Genomic DNA, 9,776 nt, shown 5'->3' with positions numbered 1-9,776 from the left:
CGGAGCGGGTGGGCCCGTGAGCTATGGCCGCTGAGCCTGTGCTTCCGGAGCCTGTGCTCCGCAACGGGAGAGGCCACAACAGTGAGAGGCCCACGTACCGCAAAAAAAAAAAAAAAAAAAAAAAAATAGAGCAATTCATCTCTTTAACCCATCTTGTCTGTGGATCTGAATGACCTGAGGAGAATTCTGGAAATCCTTAACCAATGCATTTTGGCATTTAGAGAGTCTTGTGATAGAAGTGTCCAGGATGGTTCCAGGAAAATGGAGGTAGATTTGGGTTTTCTAACATTTAAAAAAATCTCCAAACCTGCACTATTTACCAGTCATAAATATTTTATTCTTCCTAAACTTACCAATATGACTGAGATGATGACATCTCAACATGAACAGGAGGAAAAGAAAAATATATATATATATATATATTCACTAAGAAATATATTTTCAAGAAAAGGTAAATATTTAATGGGCATATATGTATACAATATTTGGACCTAAGCTAATTTATTTTGATACATAGTACTATGATATTTCTTATAAAGTACAAGACATCCTGAGAAAATGTTTGTTTGCTTTTTTCATGTAAAATTGCTTGTTGGTCTTCTTTTCCTAAGAAAAAAACAATGACAGTTTCACACCCATAAGTGTGCAAGAAAAAGAAAAGGTAAATGGAAATTGGAAGAAAAATACAATTAGAAAAAAAAGTCTGTTTTTAAAGCTGTGAGGGAAAATATTTTATAAACATCATCCTAGGATTAGAAAAATAACCAACTGTGCAGTTAGTTACTTAAGTTAAATAACTTTTATATCAGAAATTCATCTCTTCAGTTGTCCTTTTAAATTAAAAGAAAACTGCTTTAATTGTGATAGCCTATATTGACAGGGATTCTCAGTACAAGTTGAAAATGACATTTTTCCATATACAAAGAAGGGCCAAGTACTGTTATGCAGTGTAATATAAATAGAAACAGAATAGATAAGCCAAAATAAATTATCTTCATAAAATGTTTGGGTTGTTTCACTGTGTTTTGGTGGATATAATTAGCTGAACTGCTTTGCTTTGTAAACAGAAAGAGGTATCGCAACCACAGTTATACGTATACACATGCATATTAATCTTTATGTCTTTATTTTCACTGTTTATGTGATTTAAAACAGAACAGTACAGAAAGGTTTCTTTATTTGCACAAGATCCCCTCAGAATCACTGCCAGAATCTGACAGAAACCCTGATTGTGTTTGACTCTTCAGTGTGTTTTTTTGGCTAATTTACTGTTACTTGTCTCTTTGGCAGAGCCTGATATAAGTATAGATAGACTTCGTGCTTTCCTTAGTTGACACTCCTATACTCCATCAAGTGGTCATTCTGCTGTTTCTTCTATTTCTCCCTTCTAGTCTCCAAATTTCTGGAGTTGCCTCTCACAGCAAGGACATAGACCTGTGGTTATATAGGAGTATTGCCGGGTAAGGAAAGATCAATATTCAGATGTCAGAGAAAACATCTGGAATGATGTTTTCAGGCCCAGAAAGTTTCCAAGAGAAAGAGAAAGCCAAGCCATTGTAAAGCACTATGATCCGCTGAAAAAACCACACGCTAGGAACAGATATGTCCCCATTTTCACGTCCCTTCTCCATCCAGAACAGGGGGCTGTACACAGCCTTGCCAAACACCTCTGGTTCCTCCTTGACCATGTTCTTTTAAAAAACTCACCCATGTACGCTGAGGCAGTGGTTGCAAATGCTTATATCAATGAGCATAAAATTTCTGTGCTCAAGAACTACATTTGCAGAAAACAAACCTATATATGTATGAAGAAAGGAGAAAGAATTCTAAGGCAGTGAAGATTCACACTTCAAGCTTATGGCTCTCTTAAAAGACATATTTGCATTGTAATTTTGACTCTATGTTGGTTTTAGTTCAGTTACACTGCTTCTGAGCATTGTCATTAACACAATTATGTTCTAGGCTAAACTTGGCGATATTATAATTAATTTTATACAATTTACCCAGAAATTGAGGGATAAGGATGCCAATCTGGGACGCTGACTTTGATGGACCCATAATTTTTTTTGCTTCTGTATTTCAAAATCTGATCATTAAAACTGATCATTTCTTCGTCTTTTGGTTAAGGCAAAAAATTAGTGTGAAGAAGATATTTATTTACTCTGGTAGATTTTTCTGTATGAATATGTACCATAAAAACAGACAAAGAGAGTCCGCCTGCCGATGCAGGGGACAGGGGTTCGTGCCCCGGTCCGGCAAGATCCCACACGCCGCGGAGCGGCTAGGCCCGTGAGCCATGGCCGCTGAGCCTGCGCGTCCGGAGCCTGTGCTCCGCAATGGGAGAGGCCACAGCAGTGAGAGGCCCGCGTACCGCAAAAAAAAAAAAAAAAAAAAAAAAAGACAAAGAGAACTATCCTGCATTTTTGGTAAAAGTTTGCTGGAAATCCAACATAAGTATACTCATTGCTACAAAACAAGCCTCAAGACATGTTTGTTTGATGAGTTTTAAAAATAAAGAGATACATTAATATTTTTAGTGTAAAGGAGTTTTCACCAAAAATATGCATATAATTGATTTAAAGGAATTCTGGTTCAGGCCATGATAAAGTAGCTGGTAATAATCAGTCTATTATGTGGGATACGAGCCAAAAATGAATGGTGACTGTGGTACACCCCATTCAAAGGTGGCCTTGAAAGACAGTGGTGATAGGAAATCCTCCCTTTGGATACAATTTAGGCAAAATACCAGTTCATCCACCGTTATGTCGGAAAAGAAGTGGTCGGAGGTTAGAATCAATACAGAGGGGTGGCAGCAAGTTATCTGGCCATCTGCTCAGACTCCTGGAAGGAGAAATGTTGGAAGATCAAGGACCCAGAAGTCTTAGGAGAAAGAGGCAGAAGGATCGCTACAGGGCAGTGGGCACCAAGTGTGAAGACATCTGTAGCATGCGTTAATGCCCGTCAGAATGTAACCACCACAAAATGTATCACCACATCAGGTAGACAAAGTGGCTTGACCAGTAGATATCAGCTAGCTTCTGTCATCAGCCACCCAGGGCAGGCACAATGGATACAGGAACAGAGTGGCCAAGGTGACAGGGATGGAGGCTATGCACAAACCCTACAGCTCTTCCCGAGGTTCATTGGATGTCTAACCTGCCAGCAGCAGGGATCAACGCTTGTTCCATGATACTTCCCTATCTTTCTATGAGACCAACCAGCCCCTTGGCAGCAAGTTGACCACATTGGGCTCCTTCTACCCGGGAAGGAGCAGAGATTTTGATATGTATGAGTATATATTCTGGGTATGAGTTTGCCCTTTCTGTTCACAAGGATCAGCGTTTGATCCACTAGCATAGGCTTCCACATAATATTGCAATAGGCCGAAATATCCCCTTTACGATAAAGGGGCATAAGACTGGGCACGTGATCATGGAATCCACTGGTTGTAACACATGCCTCACTACACAAAAGCTGATGGCCAATAGAAGGATGGACTGTTCTGTTCAAAACACAGAGTGCTCTCTCAGAGGTGAGACCTTGCAAGATTGAGGCATCATCCTCCAGGACATAGTGTACACTTTAAATCAGTGACCCTTGTGAGGTAATTTGTCTCTGTCTGCTTTTCTCTGATACCAAAAGAGTGGTGTCTTTTCCAACACCAGCTAAGTGTCCAACAACTCAATTCAATTCTGACACTAAGTACCCAGAGTCAGCACAGATCCCACAGGTCAAGGGCTCAGTCCTACGGCATTGCCTCCACTTCAGATGCCAACAGCCTACATCTTGATCTGGGTACCGGTTACATGGGTGTATGCACATGTACATTTAGATTTGCGCAATTGAGTACGTCTAAGTTACATATAAAGTTAACAAAATTTTTTTTCAAATGTAAGATAGGGCTTATTTGAATCCCAGTTGCATCCTTTGCTAGATATGTGACCTATTAGAAGCCATTTCTCTCTAGGCCTCAGCTTTCTCAACTCCAAAATGAGGGATTGGACTCGATGATCCGAATTACATCAAATGAGGCCATCAAAACAGCTCTTTAAAGTGTTCTTAAAAATCGGGGAATTCCCTGGCAGTCCAGTGGTTAGGACTGTGTGCTTCCACTGCAGGGGGCCTGGGTTCGATCCCTGGTCGGGGAAGTAAGCTCCCGCATGCCACGCAGTGCTGCCAAAAATAAATAAATAAATAAATAAAATAAAGTGTTCTTAAAAGTTGAAGGAAAAGACAAAAACCCTATTTTTTTTAAAAAAAAGTTCTCAAAAACAAATGGCCCACAGACGTATGGAAAAACAATTAAGCAGCGAGAACACCTTTTTACCCCAGAAAATACATGTGTTTTAAAATTTAAATGCTAACAATTAGTGTGGTTTTTTAATTGCTTCTAAAGCATTCACTCTATTATGTCTTCTTCCCAAAAGAACCCGGAATCTCACAACCATGGGGTTCAGTAGTGTTCCTCAGTTCCGGGCCATCATGGGTCTGAGTGAATCAATGTCATCTCATCCCTGTGTCTTAGGGATGTGTCCCATGATGGGAAAACAGAATGGAACCCAGGCCTAAGAAAATCAACAATTACATTCCTTGGCTTCTAAGTTTGGTTCAAAGGCAAGCTTGTGACCTAAGATGATACAATCGAAAGGAAGATGGGACTTTGGTTTGATAATTGGGCAAAAGAAATTCAGTTTTCCCCTGCATGTGACCAAGGAGGCTCATGGCTCTGAGAGCTGCCGGCAGCCAACTTGCTACTTTGAGGGAGTCAGCTAAGGAACAAAGCCAGCCAGCAGAGGAGGGTGAAGACAGGCGGATCGCAGCAAATGCTGTCATCGTCTTGGTGACAACATGCCCCTTGGGGTCGAACCACACCTAAAGCCTGCCCTGCCTCTGGACTTTTCAATTATAGGAGACAAAAAATTCCTTTTTATTACTTGAGCCAGTGTGAGTTAGGATTTTTCTCACTTGCAAACAAAATTATTCTATTTTATATAGCAACATCAATGAGGATTCTAGAAAACTGACCTTAATATGCTCCTGGTAGAAGTAAAATCTGCATTACCTTTTGAAGGGCGATTTGGCAATACACATCAAAAGATCTAAATATGGGCATACCCTGCGACCTAATACATAAACTTGTAAGAATTCATTCATTCATTCAACAAGTATTTAAGCACTTCTTATGTGCCAAACACTAAACTAGGAGTTGGGGGTTCAGCCACGGACCAAACAAAGTCCCTTATGGAACCAGCCTTAGGAAATAACCAAGGATGTGTAAAAAGATTTATCAACAAGGATGTTAATTTCAGAGCTCTTTATAATAGGGAACAATTGGAAACAATAAAAATGCCCAGCAAAAGGGGATTGCTTAAATAAATTTGGGGGCATTGACATGATAAAATGCTATTTAGGCATTTTAAATGAACTGTAGCAACTATTTAATAATAGACAAAACTATTCACCATATACTATTAGGTGAAAAAAGCTGATAGTAAAACAGAATGTAGGGTAACTCATAACAGCACACGTGTAAGCATATATTTATGTACAAGAAACACCTGATATTAGACACTGTAAAATATTATGTTATTCTGAGTAGAACTGTGAGTGATGTTGATTTTCTTTGTACGTCTTACGCTTTTTCATAATTTTCTGTCATAAATATGCCTTTCCTTTGTTAGCAGGGAAAATATTCATCTTACAACATAACTACAAGTAGTGTATATATATATATATATATATATATATATATATATATGTTTTTTTTTTTGTGGTACACGGGCCTCTCACTGCTGTGGCCTCTCCCGTTGTGCAGCACAGGCTCCGGACGCGCAGGCTCAGCGGCCATGGCTCACGGGCCCAGCCGCTCCGCGGCATGTGGGATCCTCCCGGACCGGGGCACAAACCTGTGTCCCCTGCATCAGCAGGCGGACTCTCAACCACTGCGCCACCAGGGAAGCCCGTAGTTTATATTTTAAAAGTAAATAAATAACACTTGAGTGCCAACATTGAGCTGTCTCCTGATTCCAAGGTGACCCTCTAAGCATCTATAAGTAAAGGGTCAGACTAGCATCCTCCATTCTAGGCCGTATTTGCTCAGGGAGGACTGTCACAGGTTTTTCTAACCACATTTGTACTTTTTATTTATTTATTTTTTGTTTTGTTTTGCTTTTTTGTTTTTTTTTGCGGTACGCGGGCTTCTCACTGTTGTGGCCTCTCCCGTTGCGGAGCACAGGCTCCGGACGCGCAAGCCCAGCGGCCATGGCTCACGGGCCCAGCCGCTCTGTGGCATGTGGGATCTTCCCGGACCGGGGCACGAACCCGTGTCGCCTAGCATCGGCAGGCGGACTCTCAACCACCGTGCCACCAGGGAAGCCCACATTTGTACTTTTTAATGGAGTAAAGCAAACAAGTTCTTGGAGCTGGTTAATGACTGCTTAGACTAGGCCCTAGGTCTCCTGTTTTGGGATCCATGGCTATTTCCACCACACAGTGTCCTCTGCCTCCCAGCAACAGCATTAGAATGAATCTGTCATCAAGAGACAGTCATTCAGTACATTTGGAGAGATCATCAGCTCCTTAAAATAACTTGGCAGCTCCAAGGCTCACTGTTTAAAGATTTAGAACCAAAGTACACCCTGAATTTAAAATGTGAAGAAACACACGGTGGATTTAAAATGCTTGCATTCTCTTCCTTCCCTTTCAGATTTATATACTAGAATGTAAAGTGTGCATACGCTTAAAGCCACTTCTACATGGGCAGAGTGAAACTGTCCCAAGGGCGAGGTTGGCAGGGGACGTTTTTGTCCCCCTCCACTACTGCCCCCCGGTGCCCCCGCTTTCGTTTTTGCCCTTCCCTCATTCTCCAAAGTGACCCTATTCCACTTTCTATTTTCTGGATGCTTGATGTGAAAGAGGCATTATGATTTTCATGATTGAATTACAGTTACAAATTTCCATTGCACTTTACTTACCAGCTTAGATGTGGTTTAATGCAGCATGACTAGAATTCTCCCAGAGGTGGATCTGAGCTGAACTGACTAGGTTTCTGACTGCCAACTCTTCTGCACACTAAAATAGCAGCATAACCTATTACACACATTTGTTATCTGTTACTAAGAGAAAATTACCCACCCACCCAGAGAAACAGAAATACATCTGATCATGGGACCTCTCCAAAGGGCAGAAAACCTGTTGGTTTTACATCGGAGTGCTCACACAGACTCTCAAAATAAGTAAACGTTTCCAAACAACCGAAACAAAAGACTCCGTGGAAGCCATTTTTTTGTGTCCCAAATTAAAAAAAAAAAAAAAAAGTGCCTGGCCTAAATACTCTACAAGTGGTTAGTTCTAGCTAAGAATGTATTTTCTCTCATCAAACATGCAAGTAGATATCTTTAAGACAGCAGTTCTCTTCAGTAGATATTTCTTCAGTGTTCATGTGTATAGAACCCCGTGGAGGACTTAACTGACCTACGGGAGATCCAATAACATCTAAGAGGCCAACCCTGTCTGGAGGAGACTTGCTGCCCAGAGCAATGTACTACCTCTGGAACAGGCACCTCCTTAAGTGCAGATAGTACTTCTCTCCCTTCATGAAATGCTATTACCCGCTTTTCTCAACATTCTTCATAAGCCTTGGGCCTGGAGTTCATTTCCATGATTAACTTAAGAGGAAGGGGGTGGGGGGGGAGAAGAAAATATATAAATGAATGTGAAACTTGTAACTTTGGTTTTGTCTTTTAATAGTCAGATAAAGATTTTGAACCAAGTGGACAATAATTTACTGTAAGTAATAAAGTCATATCGATCTTGCCATGGAGTAGGAACCCAGGATTCAGGGCTATCCATATGTAGTCATTTGGATATGACAAACGTGGAACCTATTTATAACTTTTAAAGTACTTTATGGCTCTTTCTTTCCAAAGAAGCACACATCATATTGCATGAGGTCTGTGAATATACAAGCGTTCTTCTCTGCCCGAAGCAGCTGAGCAAGCAAAAGGATTACCCCAGTATTGTTTTTCAAACCTGAATTTGTAATGGGTAATTACACAGAAATATTTGGTACTTAATAACCTTGAAACTTTGAATTCAGAAAGATTTTATGCCCCCAAGGCTACATGGTCTGATGGCTCAGGTTCATAAATCCACTGAGAATGTATCTGGCTATAATAACTGTACCCACCTTTGTGCAGAAGTCACACGAAACCAGCGGCAGTAACGCCTGGCCCTAGCCCAGTGCCTGCCTTTGGGGGGGCACTCAATGGTTTGTCAAGCAGAACCGGGTATGAATTATGGCTTCGGGCTTCCCTGGTGGCTCAGTGGTTGAGAGTTCGCCTGTCGATGCAGGGGACGCGGGTTCGTGCCCCGGTCCGGAAGGATCCCGCATGCCGCGGGGCGGCTGGGCCCGTGAGCCATGGCCGCTGGGCTTGCGCGTCCGGAGCCTGTGCTCCGCAGCGGGAGAGGCCGCAACGGTGAGAGGCCCGTGTACTGCAAAAAAAAAAAAAAAAAAAATTATGGCTTCTATTTAAATTGGTTTGGAAAATAAGGAAGTTCCATTCCTCTTAACCTTTGTTTTCAGTGAATCACATAACACCTGATTATTGATAATGCTTTAATTATCTCTGGAATTCAAAATCAGGGATATCCAGATATCATTTCATACAAAATGAGGGACGTTTCAAATGAAGCTATAGATTTACTGTTGGATTGAAGGAATAAAAGCACACCAGGCAGGGGTTACATGGGGTAGGGGGAGGGTGGCTGCATTATTTTCTCTAGGACTGTGGCAGGGAAGCATCTTATTTCCAGAAGCCGAGTTCTACAACACAGGTATCCCAGCATAGGATCAGAATTTCCTTGTAGATCTCACCACTTTACCTAGTGAACATTGGAGCTTCTGGCTACCCTCCCAGACACTCTCCTTCCCTTTATCACAGTCCCTCTGGGGTGGGCTCCTGTCCCGGTAGGAAGAGAAGTGAGACAGCCAAAGTCACTCTTCTCTGTAACTAGTCTCCCCTCACAAAGATGTTTTGCCTGAGCCTCATCTAAGTACAGTAATTCTTAAGTGAACCGCAAGATGGATGTTGAATATTAAAAAAACACGCCTCCTCTGTTTCATGGCCTGCTTTGTTTTTCTAATTTAAAAAAAAATCATCTTTCATTGTACCAGTACACAGAGTTCCTTTTAAACCTGTATTTTACTTGAGCAATGAGGAGAGGGTGTTTACAATTTCACTTTCTGGCTCTCATATGTCTGTAAAATATTTTTCTTCAACTGGATTTTAAAAACATTTTCTCAGGAAACTTTAGATTTGTTTCTTTCTATCTCCCGCTGGGGGTTCAAACTTAAAGAAACTGATGACCTCAAAAGGTCAACCTCATGCAGATGTCAGCAAGATGAAGAACAGAATTCAAAATTTTGCTCAAGAATATTTGCATTCCCATTAGCTTTTGCAAATGCAATATATCTCATTCTCTTGGGCTGACTACAGAGGTGCCCTGGAAGGAACAGAAGTATGTGCCTCTCTAATAGGTTAACATACTGAACTGCTTTAAAGAGAATAAATGTTGCAGCCCAGGGGCAATTACTGGGTGGACTTCAGCGGACGCTCCTGGTGGAAAAAAGCAAATTGTGTGCCAACAGTAGGGGGTGGGGGGTGGGGCGGACATTCTGCTCACATTAAATATCTTCATCCAAACCTCAACTACGACCATGATCTTACAGCCTAGTTGAAGGTACTCTTGATAAAAAGAAGTTGCCAAAAGCTGAT

This window comes from Globicephala melas, chromosome 11, assembly GCF_963455315.2.
Source record: "Globicephala melas chromosome 11, mGloMel1.2, whole genome shotgun sequence".
Classification (NCBI taxonomy): domain Eukaryota; kingdom Metazoa; phylum Chordata; class Mammalia; order Artiodactyla; family Delphinidae; genus Globicephala; species Globicephala melas.
This window is presented reverse-complemented; position numbering follows the sequence as displayed.